This window comes from Taudactylus pleione, unplaced genomic scaffold (assembly GCF_031769625.1).
Source record: "Taudactylus pleione unplaced genomic scaffold, aTauple2 ptg000520l, whole genome shotgun sequence".
NCBI lineage: Eukaryota > Metazoa > Chordata > Amphibia > Anura > Myobatrachidae > Taudactylus > Taudactylus pleione.
The window spans coordinates 3,054,618-3,073,706 of record NW_028284922.1 but is presented as its reverse complement, the minus strand read 5'-3'; the positions used below and the strand labels follow the sequence as shown (position 1 = coordinate 3,073,706).

The following is a 19,089-nucleotide window of genomic DNA, read 5'->3' as shown; positions in this document are numbered from 1 at the left end:
CCGGACGCTATGCTGCGCTCGCTCGCATTGAGCGATTTTCGCATGAGTCGCAATGCGCGTGCGCGGACCAGTCATTTCGATGGGAAAGTGCTCGCCTGTAGCCCATAGTCGGGCCGCTATTTTGAGTGACAGATAGTGCGTTTGTGGGTGGCAACAGGGGAAGGTGCTTGTAAACGGGGATGTGGATGTGCGAACGCAGGCGTGCCCGACCGGCAGAACGGCGTTTAATGGGTGTGCATAATTAGCAAAGTAGCGTCATTACACACATGACTAGGTTGTATTTTAGCCTGAACTGCTCGCAATGTTGTGGTGGGAAAAGGCTACCACAAGCGCTGCGAGCAGCTCCGATGGCTCTCGATGTTCCCGATTACTCCTACAACTGCCGGAGATGACGTGTGTTGCGAGTGGCAAAGGGGTGTCTTTATACAGTGAGTGCACAGTGCGGCCGCTCGCTATTACTTAGTAGGCGGCTTTACGCGACGCAGTGCGAGCACATGATTTAAATAGCCGGCCCCTTTTAGCCAGCGAGCGGCTGCAAATTAGGGGGCCTGCTAATGGGGGGGCATTCTACTGGGGGAACTGCATAGTGGACCCTACTACTAAGGGGACTGCATAGGGGGCACCACTGCTGGGGGCATTGTGTAAGGGACACCGCTACTGTGGGCATTGTGTAAAAGGGGCACTACTGTGGGCATTGTGTAAAAGGGTCACTACTGTGGGCATTGTGTAAAAGGGGCACTACTGTGTGTCGTAACATAAATAAGAGACACTACTTTATGGTGTAATGTGAATCAGGGGCACTATGTGTGGTGTAATGTGAATAAGATTGTGCACTGTGACTCCTAGGGCCGTAGCCCACTATGTAAACAAGTACTGTGATTCTGCTGGCCGTACCCCACTGGGTGGGTGCACTACTTTTCATTTCTGCCACTGCTGTGTGGCAGTGTGTCATAGATGTGCTTTATACTGTGGTGTCTGTGTCGTTGTGCCGCTGCTTTGTCGCTTAGTAACCAGTCAGCTCACTGCAACCTTTGGCCAATAATGTTGAAAACAATATTATAAGCTGCGATATGGTCTAAATTGACTGGAAATTAATGTTATTGAGGTTAATAATACTCTAGGAAGAAAAAAAAGACCAATTTATGTGATTTTAGCTGTTTTTGTACATTTTTGTAAAAAAATCCAAATCCAAATCCAAAGCCAGTCACCGCAGTTTGGCAAATCCAAATACAAAGCCGGACGACGAATTAGAACCAAATCCAAATCCGGCAAAAATGGTCCGGCGCACATCCCTACTTATTACCTTAAAAAAAATCAGTGTTGCTGTTTGGCATTTGTGTGAGAAAGTGCACGTATGAAATTACTGTAGTCATGGCGAAGTTGGCCACTTTTAACCATTTGTTGGAGGTGGCAAATTTATTTATTGCAATTTATTGTAATGGCACAACGGCCCCTGCTGCCCAGTGCCCACTCATGCAGACTCAGGTAGGTGTCACACGAGTTCTCTATTGCTAGGAACAAACCTTCTTCAGTATGTCAGTTTTCATGCTGACAGCAAAATGTAGCCTGGGAACTTCACTACTCTTTCCGAGCACTTTTCCCCAGAGTGTTATAGTGATTTAACCGCTCATCTGATACTTGCAGGGAAAATTCTATTTATTTATACAGTGTAGTTGTCTTGATAGGATTTTTTTCCACTGTCATCCTAAATGCAAGTAGCGGAGTTATAAAGTCTGTCTGTCACTGAGAAAAACGTTCATCTTTCATTATTAGTAGGGTTATCCATTTGTTTGAAGAACTCACAGGATTCCAATAATATACTGAGTTCTAGGTAACCCAAATTGGAATGATAAGATGTTTTTGAGCAAGAGAGATGTCAATGTTCTTTTCCAATACCATGGAATCCTGTGTATATATAATCTAAATCACTTATTATGTTTCTCAGTAATATGTGCTTACCTTCTCTTGCAGTCTCATTACCAGTATGCTGACATCACAAGGGATTTCACCTTAAGGCATTCCCACTTCCTGCCCACATCTGGGAAATCCGAGAAGATATCCTTCTCTTACTTCCTAATTCCTCTTCTGCACAGGACTGTTGTCTCATCGTACTCTTTACTGAAATGTCTTTTGTGTCACTGCTAGCAGCAGCGGCTCCTGTCATCTTACCTGAGGGGGGCTGCCGTTGATGCTGGTCTGGCTGTGGCCGGCCGATTCCCGGCGCCTGGGCAATACATCTGGAAGCCGCTTTTGTTGATGCCTCTATGTCTGAGCGAGCGAACGAAAAATGCGCTCGCTATTTTGTAAAGACGCCCCTTTGCCGTTCGCCACACACGTCATCTCCAGTATTTATTAGATTAATCGGGAACATCGAACGGCATTTGAACTGCTCGCAGTGCTTGTGGTAGGTTTTTCTTCCCGCTATCACTGCGAGCAGTTCAGGCTAAAAGACAACCAAGTGACGTGGTCGATGACGCTCCTTTACTAATTATGCACTCCCATTAAAGGCCCTTTTTACCGTTAGGCACACCTGCGTTCGGATCTCCACTCGCCCGTTTTCAAGCACCTTCCCCTGTTACCACCCACAAATTTTACATTCTGTCAATCAAATTAGCAGCCCCTCGCTGTTTTGCGAGCACACAATTTCCGACCGCAATGACTGGTTTGCGCATGCGCATTACGACCCATACGCATGCGCAGTTGTGCGACATCGCTCAGAGCGAACGAGCGGCCGCTTACAAGCGGCTCTGAATCAGGTCCTCAGTTCACAATAAAATCCAAATAGCATAAATCAGCTATTCACATCCTTCCATGATGGCTACAATATACAAATAAAGAAATAACAGGAGGGGCTGGAGGATAGTTCAGTAGTTTAGTTTAAATAATTAGAAGAAATTTACTGAAAAATGCCTGCCGAAGTTACATAATTGACGAAACGCGTCGGAGGGAGACTAGACTATTGTTTGAGCACTGAGCAGATTGGAGATTTGAAGAAAGGCGTAGACCACTGAACATTAATCATACTGCCAGGAGATGCCAAGAGCAAATCTAGTAATGTACATGTGTCTAAGCCAATAAATACTTAGTAAAAGTCAGAGATTAAGTTCTAAATAAACAAGAATTACAGGTTTTACATAAGCTGTGAAGGGGCAATTATAGTAAAAAAATTAAAGATAGTTGACACTCCCAAATATATTAAATCTTATTGCTATAAAGAAAATGTACGTTATGTTTATTAGGGGCAAATTTATCACAATCCACATTTTTAATACTGCATTCACCATTTTTCTCATTGGGGACTACAGACTGGGTCAGTTACCAAGCTAGGACAAGTGTGATAAATGGTGTTAGTTACTCTGGGCTCTATTTACTACAATCTGCATATTGAATGCAGATTGTAATGTGATATTATCAACTGAATTCACATTGCGAATTCAGGCAATATCACAGGGATTTACTACAAATCCCTTGCAGAGACAGAGCTTGCGAGAAAGCTCTGTCCCTGCAAATCCCCTCTGTACACTAGTCACAGTATTTTCGCATAAAATACTGTGACAAAGTGCCCGCGCATGCGCCGACCGGCCGCCGCTGCTACCCCCCAGTGCTAAACCCCGCCCCTGGTGCTAAGCCCTGCCCCCCATGATCGCGGACCCCCCTTGTGGTAGAGTCTTGTTGCCGCAAGCCCTGGAGTGCTTTCAGCTCTATCAGAGCCGAAGGCACTCCCACTGACATCACTTGTGATGTCAGTTGGGCCGGCCCCAGATGGTAGGCGTTCCCATAGGAACGCCTCCGTCTGGGCAGCCATGCCCCCGGCACGCCCACCAAAAGGAGGCGTGCTGTCACTTACCATCAACAGCACACCCGCTTTGGAATGAGACCCATAGCGACGGGTCTCGCTATCCGGGTCTCGCGCATGCGCACGACGGAGCCAGGTCCGTCGTGCGCATGCGCACTGGGCCAACATCGACCTGCTTGCGAGCGCTCAGCATTTGGGATGTGATGCATCACGCCACTATTTGTATGCATGCCGGCGTTAATTACATCAGTATGCATGAACAAAAATGCAAAGGGCAGCTCTCTCGTTATTAGCGGTCCTTTGCAAGTCAGGGAGTTCCATGTATATGAATAAGAAGACATTCTGCGCAGAATGACACACATGCCACGGGGAGGGATCCGATTGGATACTTTATATAGCACTCTGCGAAGAGAAGTCCATAAGCTCTATATGGTAATACCGTCTGAAGATGGCATTACTCACCACATCCGATGCTTTCCGGGGCTTGGTGCATATGAGAAATGTGGTAAAACCCCCGAAAATTGCATTTTCAGGGGTTTGGCCGCATTTCTTGCTTTAGTGCATCCCGCCTAGAGCCTGTAAAATGACAATTAGAAGCGCATTGGTTGGTACTTTATCTCTCTCCACTTTTATCTCCACTTCCTAAACTTTATCTCACTCCAAGGTTTGATACAGCTTCCCCAATGTGTTTGTGTCTTACTTTGGAAGTCTATAAACTCTTCTCTAAAGGAACTTTTCTGAGAAGTCTTCTACTGTGCAGACTGATATGTGCTGGTGCCATTGTCAGCTTGTGGCTCTTCAGGGAAATGCTTGGATCATGATTTAAAATGTCCTCATTATTGCCCTCTGACATTGTACTGCTCGTGTCGTGTAAGTTAAAGATGTTCTCTGCTTTGAGCAGCTTTGCTGGACACATCTCTTGCTGGGTCTCGGGTGAATTCACTTTCTGTGCATCTGTTTAGAACGTGCTTACTGAGTAATATTTAGGTATAAACAGTATATTGTGCAGAGACTGTACCTGGCAGGTACTTCTCCGAAGATCAAATATTGTCCCTTCAAATTGGTGATTTTCTGTATTTCAAAAAGTGCAGCACATTTCAATATAGCGCTGATTATTGCTTTGAGCCCCTTTCCAAGAGCATAGTTTCCTTATTTTTCTTATTATTTTGGTGAGCAAATAAAGTTATGGTGCCCCATGGTGGAATCAACTATTGCCGAGCTGTCATGTAGTGCCAACACTGCCCTCAATGTCTTAGCATATATATTACTAATAATTTGTACAGTACAACTATGTAATTTCCTAAACATTTATGTCGTAATAATATATACAGTATGTATCTTGTAAACTTCTGTAAATTAATTACAATAAAATGCATTAATTACAGCCAGATATGAGCACTGAGGCTTCCTTCCAATACCCTGATAATACCAGAGAAACCTCACTGACGTGAGTGGCAGCTGTACGATGAGATGTGTGCGGAATGCCGACGGTCTGAATACCGGCACCGAAATCCCTACAGGTCGGGATCTCGGCACCAGTATCCCGACTGCCGGCATTCCGAATGTAATTATCGGGATATTATGGGGAGGTTAGAGTTAGGTAGCGGGGTTAGGCATTAGGGGGAGGGTAAGGATTAGGGTGCGGGGAAAGGGAGGTTAGGTTTAGGCACAGAGGAAGGTGTGTTAAGTTTAGGGTGTGGGGAGGGGGAGGTTAGGTTTAGGAACTGGGGAGGAGGTTAGGTTTAGGCACTAGGGGGGGAGGTTAGGTTTAGGCACCGAGGAGGGGGTGTTAGGTTTAGTGTGCAGGGTGGGGGAGGTTAGGCTTAGGAACTGGGGGGGAGGTTAGGTTTAGGCACTGGGGAGGGAGGGTTAGGGTAGGGGTTAGGAAAACACTTACCTGTATTTCCTATGGTTATCAGGATTCTAGCTGTTGAGATGCCGCTGTCAGTATTCTGACCAGCGGCACCCCGACAGCCGGGATTTCATACCCAACACGGTAAGATCACTCTCTACCTTATACTGGAGATAGAATTATGATAATACAGCTTGTGACTCTACAGATGTAGGAATCCCTGCATAGCAGTAAGAGATATGCTGAGACTTGTAGTACAGCTGGAGAGATAATATAGACAGCAGCTCTCCCACTTTACTGTCTCCTGTGAGCTCCACAACACACACCCTGCCCCTACCTCTCTCTCCAGCTGAAAGACCAGCACCCAAATCCACATCTGTCCCGCTCACCAATTGAACTGCACCAGCCAGCCAATGCCCTGCCAGCTCTTTACGCAGCTTCACCTTCTGATTGGCTAGCCTGAGGTCACCGATTGTTAAAGATGGGAAACTGATCCTGTGATGCTGGTCTCTGAGTCCAGAGTCATGGAGCTTCCCAGGTGAAATTGGTGTGGGGTGTACAGTGGGCAGTGTGCCCGGCTCATGAAGCTTTGTTTTATCTGGCTGATAGCTGTGTGACGCGACCCCTTTTGCTCTCCACCCTACGCAGCTGCCTAGTCAAAGTATCTGTTGGTCTGGCCCTGAGAACATATGAGTGTGTAGCAGCATGCAATTAATTGTGTGCCTGTATGAAGCACTACGGTGACTGGTATTTGCATCTTAAGCCAGGTACACACTAAACGATATGTCGTACGATCCGTCGGATCGTCAGCCCTACATGCATCTCCGACGGGCGATATCTTCAGCGGGGGGCCACGCTGTTGTTCCGTTGCTGCTGGCATCGGCAAGTGTGTATGCACTTGCCAATGCCGGGACCCGCCGCGGACGACATCGTGCTGGGTACACATCGTTAAGTGTGTACCCAGCATTACCCTTTTTTTGCATGGCTTCCTCACTCTTTGTTCTCTCTTGGGACCTCATTCAGACCCGCTCGCAAGTGCCTGAGCGCTCACAAGCGGGTTGATGTTTGGCTGTGCGCACGCGCAGCGGCCGCACTGCATGTGCGCAAGCCCCGGAGCGAGAGAGAAATTCTCTCACTCCAGGGCTCACTACAAAAGGGGCGGCTGTCGATGTTGATCGACAGCTCGCCCCGTTTTGTAGGCGTGGCGGGGGGGTGGTTTCACAAACTGAGGCGTTCCCAAGCGAACGCTTGCCGTTTGTGGGCGGCCCCACTGACATCACCGGTGATGTCAGTGGGAGAGCTTCTGGCTCTATTAGAGCCGAAAGCTCTCTGGGGCTTGCGGCAACCGAGACCTTACCACAAGGGTCTCGTCGCAAGCCCCGATGGTGGCGATGGTCTCGACCATCGCGACCATCAACCTGGTCACTCGCTAAGGCTGTGGGTGGTAACCCACAGCCTAGTGAGCGGCCAGGAGGCCGGAACATTTTTAACATGCGGAAGCCCTCATTCAGAGCGAGCGCGCGCATTTTACGAGCGGCTCTGAATGAGGTCCTTGATCCCTCTCCTTTGTAACTGGATCTATAGTTTATTTATTTAATAACAGTTATTTATAAATATAGCGCGCACATATTATGCAGCGCTTATCAGGGAATAGTTAATCATTCACATCAATCCCTGCCCCACTGGAGCTAGAGTTACCTTTTACCAATAAACCTACAGTACCAGTATATTTTTGGAGTGTGACTGTGTGTGAGAGGAACCTGGAACACCTGGAGGAAATGAGTAGAACATACAAACTTTGCACAGATAGGGTCTTGGTTGTAAATGAACCCATTGTCTCACTGCTGTAAAGCAACAATATATATGCAACGTCCTCAGTTTTCTCTGCATCACTGTAAGTTTGTTTCTTAGTGTACTGCATTACTATTGCTCTGTCACTTTCATATTTTCGAAATATGAACCTGTTTGCGGCATTTGTGATCTATTTGTATCTCTTTGTAATATTTGTGTCCATAGTTTCTGCAGAGTGTGCTTTGTGCTGTGACCCCTCTATATTTGTCTCCTCGCTGCTGACTGTGTGTGTTTGTCTCTGTGCGTCATACAACAGCATGTACTTCTTGTGCTGCACCCTCCAGCATTTTCATATTAGCTTTTGACGCTTCAAAAGTTCTGGCAATTTTTAATTCCTTCTCTAGGTTGAGTTCTTCTAGCAGTAGCTTTTACTGCAGCTTCTAATTCATAGTCCCCATTAATATGCCATCTCTTATGAATATTATAGCATATTGTATAGGTCTTTGAGCATACAGTCCTGTGAAATCTGTTTAGCTGACTTTCAATTAGCGGATTCAATTAGAGGCGAAAAGTCGCGGCCGGCGAAATGCATTCGCCTCATTCATCTGTTTGGACGCAAAGTTATTGCGTACTTTCACAATGCGCTTTTTGCCCTATTCATTTACAAAACAGGCGAAAATGGAGATGTGTGAATGCAGCGAATGGCCAAACTAACGAAAAGGACAGCATATTTTGGGGAAATCAGTCTGCACCCCATAAAAAGCCTAACTGACCCAGGAAATCAATATAAGAGTGTATTAATAGCCCTAATAAAAGTATTTGGGGTTCTTAAATTGTGTTAACTGGCTGTTATATGCTTATTTGTATAAGTGTGGGAAAATGTTAAAAAGCTATTTCTTTTGGGAAAAATAAATGCTGTAGTTAATTTGGGGGTTCATTTAAATGAGTACTAGTATATTTTTGTGACTATAAAGTGCATTATTTAAAAATAAAAAACACCTGCAGCAGCCTCCTGCAATCCTAAAAACACCTGTCCCCCCCATCCATACAGTACCCCAAACCACCAGATCAAGCACTTTATTCCCATTTTCAAACACTTTTGACATTTTCGCCTCAAAAATGACATGTCTTTTTTAGGGTGAATTCAGATTTTTTTTTTCCCCAGATCTTTAGCCCAAAAAAGGGATTTTGCACATATTCTTCTGCCTTTGGATGGAGAAACTATTTTGCCTGTTTTTGCCTATGGAGTTTGCGCACATGCGAAAATGTGTTGGAATTGAATAGGGCGATACTTTGGGATGTGACGAAGACTATTCAGCAAATGTTTTTCGCCGATCACGGCCTTTTGCCTCTAATTGAATATGGCCCTTAATAGGCCCATTTGGATTTTGACCATAAAAGAGCTTGCATTATATCGGAAGGTAATTTATAGACTGCATATGTCCAAGTTTGTCTATTAATAATATATCTGTTTTCTCTATGTGTGCTGCACACAACTCTCCACCGGCACATATGCATTTAATTGAGACCGTCCCGATATAAGGGTTCTGTCCCGCCAACCTCATTGGGACTGCATTCTTCCCATTCACTACTGCTCTGTGAATCAGTGCTGCACGCACATGCATGGTGTGAGTGTGACATAGTAAGGTAAACAGGTGGGGATGGTCCCCTGAGGACTTCCACTGCTGGACGAAACATGTAGGGATGGACATACTGTACCTACCCCCTTCCTGCTTGCTATAGATGCTATTCTGGACTACTGAGTCCTTGCCTCCTTTCCTGAACTGTATTTCCAAAGTACAAGCTCTGTTGCCTAAAGTACATAAATCAACGGCTTGTAAAGACCAGATGACATCAAGGCCATACAGATAAACTCTACTTTTTTTGTTTATGTACATTTTAGTATTTTTCTTTGGTTATCTAGATAATAAGCGAGAAAGTTTTTCCTGTTTATGCACGGCCAGTGTTTTGGACCTAGCTCCACCAAATTTGGCATAGTGGTGTAGTTTGACCAGGATTAGATTTTTGCCTATGTTTGAACTTTGTCAGGGCCTCTCACTGTCACAATCCCTAAAAATGGGGACACTCTTATATTACACAGGTTCCAAGGCTGGCTCCAGTGGAAAAGGGCAGTCTGCCAAAAAACCTGTGTGAAAGCTATAAAAGTATCCTTTTAACCTCACAGTCTAAGCAAGTGTCAAACTTTATGACTCATGCAAGTTCATATTAAGTCACAGTTAGTCCTACTCAAAGTAACCATATATATTAGTCCGCCCTCTGTGTTCACATGCAAGGGAGTAACTAGAACTTTGTGGGCCACATAGCAAGTTCTTAAAAGCCACTCCCCTGAGGTAAAAAAACACAAACATTTGCCCCTACACAGAGCCCATTCATGTTATGCAACACAGCATCCATTCAGGTTATGCCATACAGTAGTACCCCTTATACACATTATGCCATGCAGTAGTTGTGCCCCTTATACATTATGCCACACAGTAATGCCTCTTACACTACACAGTAATGTCCTTTACAGATCATGCCACATAGTAGTAGTGTCCCCTATAACACATTATTACACATAATAGTAGTGCCCCTTACACATTATGCCACACAGAAATTCCCCTTATCACATTATGCCAACCACAGTAATGTCCCTTACATATTATGCCCCCCCAGCAACTCACCTCCCCGTGTCCCTCAAGCAGCCTCTTGCTGTGTGCCATCAGTAGCCAGCTGGTGTAGATTTGTTGCCAGGCCACCAGCTAATAACAGCTGGCGGACTGACAGGCAGTGGCAGATATGGACAGACAACGCTGGCACAATTTCAATCTGGTACCAGTCGCAAGCCAAGCAGAGCTCGCAGACTGGCATCCAATCAGGAGCCGCCATTGCTGATTGGCTGCCGGTCCATGAGCTCTGATTGCCTTGAAAACGGCGGCGCTGTCTCTTCATGTCTGCCTGCCAGAGTGCCAGCTGTAATCAGCTGGCGAGCCCATCACCAAATCAACACTGTGTAACGATTCCAGGAAGGAATCAACTGTGATTTGTGCAGAGCGGAGGATTGTGCAAGGAGATTGGTTGGAGATACCCCTTGTACAGTTTGTTGCAGCCAATAGGCTGGAATTTCAGCTGAGAGGAAGGTAGGAATAGTCTGGTTACAGCCTTGAGGGCTGGAACTCTTGGCTAGTTGCGGCCTTGAGGGCTGGTGAGGTCTTGCAGCCTTGAGGGCTGAAAAGCCTTGGTGTGAAGCAGCCTCTGAGCTGTGAACAAGATGCAGCCTTTGGCCGTGTAGCAGCCTTCAGGGCTAGAAAGCCTAGGCGAGAGGCAGCCTCTGGCTGTGAACTAGATGCAGCTTTTGGCCGTGTAGCAGCCTTGGCAGGCTGTGGGCTGAGGGCCGTAGAACAAGATGCAGCCTTTGGGCTGAGTAGCAGCCTTGGCAGGCTGTGGCCTGTGGGCTGTAGAGCAAGATGCGGCCCCGGGGCCATGTAGCAGCCTTGGCAGGCTGTGGCCTGTGGGCCGTAGAGCAGGATGCGGCCTCTGGGCCATGTAGCAGCCTTTGCAGGCTCGTCTGTGCCGCTGGGTTGACACAAGCAGCTGGACATTGAACTGCACACTCTGGACACTGGGTGCTGTCTGTGCTGCCTGGATGACACAACTGGCAGAGCGTGGGTATGCGGACTGTGCCGCCTAGATGACACAAATGGCAGGTAGTAGATATGCGGGCCATGCCACCTAGATGACACAAACGGCAGGTAACAATAGCAGACAGGAGGACTGGGTACTCGTCTGGATAGCAGGAGACAACACCAAAACCGGAAACACATGAAACACTATCACCGGCACCTGTGCAGTGCACCAGCAAGGTAGAAGAAGGAAGACGCACCAATCCCGTACCTTAAGAGATGATATCAGCCAGATGGGAGGACCTGCAAGTTGACAGCATGGCGTCTGCGTCTCCCAGCAACCAGCCTGAGAGAATTTCCATCTACCACGACGTGAAGGTGGCTTGTGACACACTGCTGACACCAGGGCCCCACTCAGTGGCCCTGACTGGACCAGCCCACCTTGTGTGGGTGCAGGGAGAGTGGTGGGCCACAGAGGCAGCTCAGGCACCATAGCAACCACACCCCTAGCACCCACGGTAGTTATGCCACTGTTTGCATGTATGTTAGCAAACAGTGGAATCCTTTTCAGGATCAAAGAAGTGGGGTTGTAGCCGGGGACGATGTAAACTGATAAAGACTGCAGGTGTACTTCAGGGTCCAGTCTTCAAACCAGGCAACACTGGGTGTCCCAGCTAGTGTCAAATAAATTAATCTTAAATATATATATATATATATATATATATAGATATATATATATCTTGTCACATGATCGGGGTAGGATGTCCCTCTCCTGGGGTATATGGACACCTCCAAACACACAGCAACCAGGAAACAGCACACCAGAGTGTTCGTGCCAGCCAGCCACAGCTAGTTTTTATTGTGCAGTATAAAATGGTAAACATAAAAATAAATCCTAGCCCATCTGGGTACTAACTAAACAATAAATTCCCTCTCTCAAAGAGGTAGGGCCTACTGCCCTCACTAAAAACATAGGCATATGCACAGTACTTACAAGTAGTACATCACAATGCCTCTGAACAACTTGGAAGAAAAAAACAAGAAATCATCCTTTGGCTAAACATATTTTAGAATGTCAGGTTGATACACTAGATTTAATTAGGCTAACAGCTATTGAATGGATTAGCCCTACAAAAAGAGGGGGTGATAGGTTTGGCTTGCTATGCAAGTGTGAAGCCCATTGGATTTTTCGCCTCCTAACCCTTACACCACATGGTCTGAACGACACCATAGAATGAAATGTCTTTTGACCCCACTAATTAGTAATTCCTTTTATGATGTCTATCTAACAACTTGGATCTGAATACTTCTGAAATTTCTCGCCCTTAGGTCATTGGGTTTCATGATAGGTCTTTTAAATATTTTCTTTTACGATATATACAAAGTCTGTAATTTTACCAAAAAACCGTTTAGGCTTTAGTGGTTATCATGACATATATATATATATATATATATATATATATATATATATACATATATATATATATATATATATATATATATATACACATACACACATTATGGGTGTATATATATATCATGTAATTATGTATCATCTAATTTGTACAAATTGACTTTTCTGTTTCTCCTTCATCACTTGGATCCAACTGTACGGTTGGATTAATAATCAGATATTAGAATGTTAAATGGTAGGGTAAAATAGGTATTAATTAAGATAATGGAATGCTAGATAATAAATGAGTGAATTTTGCTAATACAATATACATACTATGCATTGGCTATTGTATGTTTAGAGTGAAATATATGGATTCTAAATATCTATTCATTAATGAATTGACACTAGGGAGTATGTTAATTTGAGTGTGAATATCAATATTATAAGATGATAAAAGTTTTAGATTTCCTTGTGTCTATATTTAATCCCTGGATGTTCGGAATTGTAAGCCGATATTATAGTAAAATTAATGTAGTGGTTGTTTGTAATTTACTTACAAGTCGCTGAAGAAAATGGATATTCAGGATACCTTTATACAGATCCTTATGAGCCTAAGTTATATAACCAGACTACAAGGCTATCCTTTGCCCAAGACAAATGCTCAGAAAGCACCCAGCATGAGAATAATATGTTCTTCTAATTACACAGGCACATTCGGACTTAATTATACACAGCTGCTTATTGCCTACAAAAGACATTGGAGACAAGTTACAAGCACCACTATCTCCTGAGGAAGCTGCCGATATCTGTTGAGGTGGAGAAACGCCTAGAGACGGAGCTCTCCTGATATAGAATACTGGTCTTGACGCTATCAGCTATATCGCCTTTGGCAGCACACAAAAGGGGGTTGCAAGTCCAGTGCAGCGGCAGTGAGATGTAAACTGCTTTTATACTGCCCATCAGCCTCACCTTAAATAGGACAGTGCGTCAAACATTGAACCCGCAAAGAGCAAGCAGAGTGCTCTGAAGGCTGCCCGTATTGAGATTCAGTGAAATTCTCAGACATACTGCATGTGATTTAAGCACTGGTATACTTGACAAACAGTATATGAGACTGTACATACAAACAAGTGCTCACCTATTTCTGCATAGCGGCGTTCTATAGCTAGCGGAACACACCGCTCTATATATTGTAATTGAGAGTGGATATTTCACTTTGTGCTATACATCCAATGGAAAATTGCTCCACTAAGAAATCTTAAAGTCTAAAAGGAAGTTACACTGATTCTGTATTGGATATAACGTTTTGCTGACTGTTACAAAGTAACAATTGTGGTGCTATACTTTTGGATACAATTTATTTGCTGGTGGGTACAAATTGTGTTCCTCTGGATATAATTACTAAACAATCTAATTTGTTTTTATTTTTGTTTCTGATATAATTTATATATTTTTATTTTTATATGTCTGGATATAGTACTTATTATTGGGGGTATGTTTTAGTATAATATGTATGCACTTTATTGAAAAGTATATATGTTCCTTTTTTTGGGGGAACTTTAGATGTATACCTTTTTTATGATTAAATACAAGTAGCATGACAGTGCCCTGAATTACTTTCTTTCTGTTTTAATATTTGGTGGGTTGATATAATTCCCATTTTGGTTTCTAGGACAGCAGTCTGAATAACTTTCTGCTATTTTTCTGAATATCTTCACTCAAGGAGGTGGTGGCGCCAGATTTTTTACGTTTTTTAGATTGCCTCTGAACAAGCCTGGCTGCCTGCTTTCCTCAGGTATGAGACACTGAGCCAAACCCTGACACAGCCATTATTAGCCTCTCAAAGCGGCAGTCACTAATTAGCCTGCTCTCAGGCTGAAGGTCTTAACACCTGAAACGGCTTTGTGGATGGAGCCCTCCCTTCTCTCTCACATCCACACCACCAGGACCAATTATCCAGCTTTTACTTAAAGCCCAATTTCTAATCAAGCAGAAGCAGACATTTCCTGGGGGTTTACATTACATAGGTCAGAAGCCTTGGACAAACATATATGCCATTTAGCACTTTACCAGTGCTTCTAACACAATATATATATATATATATATATATATATATATATATATATATATATATATATATATATATATATATATATATAAATTCCTGAAAAACTGGATGAGCTCATCCAGAAATTTCTTGCTAGAGGGTATGATTACCGAACATTGCTGGAGCATAAAAGAAAGGTGCTTGCCATCCCAGGTCACAATTATTACAATCTAAATACAAGGACCATGCTAATATCATCCCATGGTCTAGTAATTTCATGGTGGCAAGCCCTGTGATCAGCCATGCCACTAAAGCATTGTGGCCGATTGTGTCATCAGACCCTGAGTTACCTGTGTTCAAAAAAATGCGCCCTGTGGCAGCTTTTCGTAGAGGTCGAAATCTTAGGGATCGACTCATGATCACTGACTTTACAGGTAGAGGCACCTCTAAACCCCATAATGTATTTGTGAAACCACCAGGGTGCTATAGTTGTTTTAATTGCACCACCTGTATCTGGTACTTGCAAAATCTTTTTAAACACCCCCATATGGATAAAATTTTTAGCATCCGTCATGTGCTAACTTGCACCTCTTCATTTGTGGTGTATATTGTATGGTGCCCTTGTGGTATGTATTATGTAGGCCAGACCTCACGTAAATTTCGTGAGAGAATTTCTCTGCATAGATCGGCCATTAAGCTGGCCATTATGGGCAGAGACATCGATCAGCCTGTTGCTAAATATTTTAAGAACAGTGGACATCCCTTATCTGCTTTAAAATATATGATCATCGATTATATCCCGGAATCCCTGAGGGGGGTAATCGTCTTAAGGCACTTCTCTTGTTAGAGGCTCGGTGGATCTTTAGGTTAGATTGTGTGTCCCCTAGAGGTCTTAATGAAAAAATTAATTGGAACAGTTTTATGTAAACCCTAGTATCCCTTCTTTTGCGCACATTAAACTTTTGATGTATGGTCATTTTATTAAAGTGTGAGGATTCATTGTTATTTGGTAGCTTTTTAACCATGTTGCTTTGTTAGAATGTTTTATGTATGTACTTTATTATATGTGTGTTTATCTGTCTTTGTCTGCAGTAGCAGCTACTCTTTCCGGTGACTGTTATGCAGAATGGGGAGCCGCTTCCTGCTGGACTGCAAGGTAAGCGGCTGCATACTGGACCGCAAGCCAAGTGGTTGCTGGGCAACGTAGGCAGGCGGATCCCGGAAGTGTGTCTCTCACGGACGTGGGCTGCATGCGGTCGGAGGTGACTGGTTGCTGGTACAGGTATTGGGGTTATTTATGGTGGGTAATTGTGCAGTGCATGTTGATTGTATTATTAAATGTGTCCTGATGAAGGGGCTGGTGCCCCAAAAGTTGAAAGTCTTTAATACACTTTGCTGTTAAGCATCATGACCGTGCCTCGAGTGACGATAATTTGCTTGGAGTGTTATATATAAATACTAGAGTTTATCATGGAAAGTGTCTATTTATCTCATGATACTACTTGTAAGTCTACTTTTCTGAATGTGAGGATGGAGACAATAAACAGATGCAGCAAAAGATAAGCTTTAAAGATTTTCTATTTGGTACGCAGAGCTTACTTCTGCTTAAGCACCGAGCACTTTACCTCACTACCCTCTATATTATTCTTGAAGATATCACACTATTGTGATTTTCCTTTTAAACCCACTGCAAAATAGTTACTGGGGCTGTGAGACAACAACACCTATATCTGCCAGAAAATGTCAGCTAACTACGCACTGGCAGGGCCGTAACTAGGGTGGCGCAACATTTGCTACGGCACAGGGCACCGCAGGACAGGGGGTGCTGTTCTGGTCTGTCAATGTTCTGTTTATATCCATTCTCACTTGTAGCTTCCACTTCTTTTATACGCGTCACCTCCTTGCCGCCCTTATCTCCTCCCTGGCCAACTCCCCTTCCACCTTCAGTCACATCCTCTTTTATTTATGGCAGCCAGACACCTTACACTTGGCACTATCTGCCCCACAATTTCTGATGGCAGCCCGGAACACAGCCACTAATTTCAGACCTAGGTGTTCCCAGCACACCTCGAGTACCCTTGCCGGTGAGTCCTGCTGCTCTCACATGGTACATACACGAAACTCTGCACTGCTGATATTTGCTGCACACTGTATACACTACAAGCAGCACTCTTTCTTTACCTTCAGTCAGTGATCTACACTGACGGCTCCAGGTTTGTGCATGGCTTTTGTGATGAGCAAATCCTGCTGCAGGTGCAGCTTTAGCAGCACGCTCCCACCTCTGAGTTATACTGCATAAGTATTGTGTATCATCACTGCGGCCATTTTTATTTACCACACTGTATTTGGCAGTGACACCTGGATAACAGTGGTACAAAGGGATCGGAAACCCCCTCATCATTGTACAGAACAAATCCTATTTGTCATGGCCTTTCCCCAAGAGGCCACACCCCTTTTTGGGCATGCATCTTATGTCCCCATTTCAAAACTGCGGGGTAGGGGGGGGGGGTGGAATGCTCTTTCTGCCTTCTGGCCCAGGGCACCAAAAAGTCTAGCTACGGCCCTGCGCACGGGATACGAAGGATCCCAGCACTATTACAGATAAGCTTTAGGAAGTGTCGGGTACGCACGCTATTTTTCACTTAGTATATTTTTAACTATTCTTTTCTAAAAATACTGCACTTTTCGGCGCTTGTCCATTCTCTACCATTTTAGATCTCTGTGAATGATCTACCTGATCAGCTGCCACCCTAATACTAACAGGGAAGTGTACTGAATGAAATAAATTATTCTTTTTAGAACTTGAACTTTCCATAACACATCTTGTACATGTTAATTTATTGTTACTTGGTATTATATTTATTATTACCTTGTATGCTATTTACTGTTATACTGCACATTGTAGGCTAAGACCAGCCCTACGATAGATAGATAGATAGATAGATAGATAGAATGTAGATACTGTGTCTTCTTTGATTGGCTGACATATATTGATGGATGATCCAAATTAAAAATGTGTTATGAACACCGAGTAAAGACATAATGCAATGTGTGCAGCTTTTCAACTATCTCGGAGAAAAAACCTATTAAGATTAGAATGAACCTTTATTTGTGAAACATGACAAATAAAATAAATTAGACCATATAAACCATTGTCATGTCAGTCATAAATTGTTTTTAAACTACTTTTTTCCTTAAAAATGAATAATGGACAAATCGTATTAAACTTCCTGAGTTATGAATAATATATGACTGTAATCACAAGAGGCATGAACAGTGATCTAAGATTGATTGTCACGCATGATAGACAACAGCAAAAAAATACAAAACATTTGCATAATGTTTTCCTGTTGTGCTTTGGAAAGTTAAAGTGTAATATGTTTGCCTTATTTAATTACATATTGGGCCTCATTCAAAGGCGGTCGTTAGATGCAAGCGGTCGCTCTGAATCAGGGCGGCCGCTTGCATCCTGAACGGCCGCCTCCTTCTCGATCGTTAAGCTGTGGGTTAACACCCACAGCTCTAACGACCGACATGGATGATGGTCGCGATGGTCAAGACCATTGCGACCACCGGGGCTTACGACCAGACCCTGTTCGAGCAGGAAGTTCCCCACTGACATCAGCAATGATGTCAGTGGGGCCGCCCCCAAACGGAAAGCGTTCTGACTGGAACGCCTCCGTTTGGCCGGGCACGCCCCCGACCCGCCCAGCAAATGGGGCGCGCTGTCACTCAACATCGACAGCTCGCCCTGTCTGCTACGAGACCCCTAACGATGGAGCGGGTCGTTAGCCGGGTCTTGCACGTGCGCATGTGCTGTGGGGCAACATCGAGTCGGTTTTGAGCGCTCAGCGCTCACGACCGACTCTGAATGAGCTCCATTGTACTAAAAAGGGGCAATGGTTGTAAACTGAATACCCTATCAGTTACTAACACAGGGTCCTATTTATCAAGGAATATTTGCAGGATTTTCCCCAAAAACAATATCCCTCGGATGTATAGTATCCACAGGGGCCAGCAGCAGATATCAAAGATATCTGCTGCAATTTCCCATTTTCAATCGCAAAAGCAGCCCCCTTAGAAAATTATGGGAATTGCTTAATTGCCAAATATTCCAAGCTTTGCCCAAGTAGATAACACCATCTTAAGCTGTCGGCTACATCTTTACATCTTTAGCACATGGGCTACAGTCCGCAAATGGTACCAGAAGAAGTATCCCTAGGATCCCACCCCAGCACTCTTCACTCGCACATGTGTGGTCAGCAGATGGCGCATACGCAGTACCACTATTGGCTCTCAAAGAAGAACAAAAGTTCACTTCACTTCTAACACATCGCAGGAATGAGCCCCTTTCCCTGCATGTGTTTTTTTTAAATTTGGGTGTTCTTGAATTACTTATTGCCGTTATAAGAAATGATAATTATCAGGTCAAGGACCTGATAAATAACCACTTAACTGGTTAATATTTTTCCCAAAATGTCCTCACAATTTTTTTATTATCAAAGTATGTGCTGTAAATAATAGCAATTTAGACCCAATTCAGCATCATTTTATTAACTGATATGCAGATGTGTTATTAAAATG

The 19,089-nt window shown here is 44.1% G+C and overlaps 1 protein-coding gene across 1 annotated transcript in view; it reads left to right on the top strand.

The window, feature by feature from the left end:
• The first annotated feature begins 13,250 nt into the window (after positions 1–13,250).
• The window catches only part of LOC148501311 (uncharacterized), a 110,117-nt gene continuing 104,278 nt past the window's right edge, over positions 13,251–19,089 (top strand). The window contains exons 1-3 of the mRNA XM_088450670.1: positions 13,251–13,825; positions 14,131–14,253; positions 15,598–15,805. The gene's annotated coding sequence lies outside the window, so the exon portion shown is untranslated. The remainder of the gene's footprint in view (positions 13,826–14,130; positions 14,254–15,597; positions 15,806–19,089) is intronic.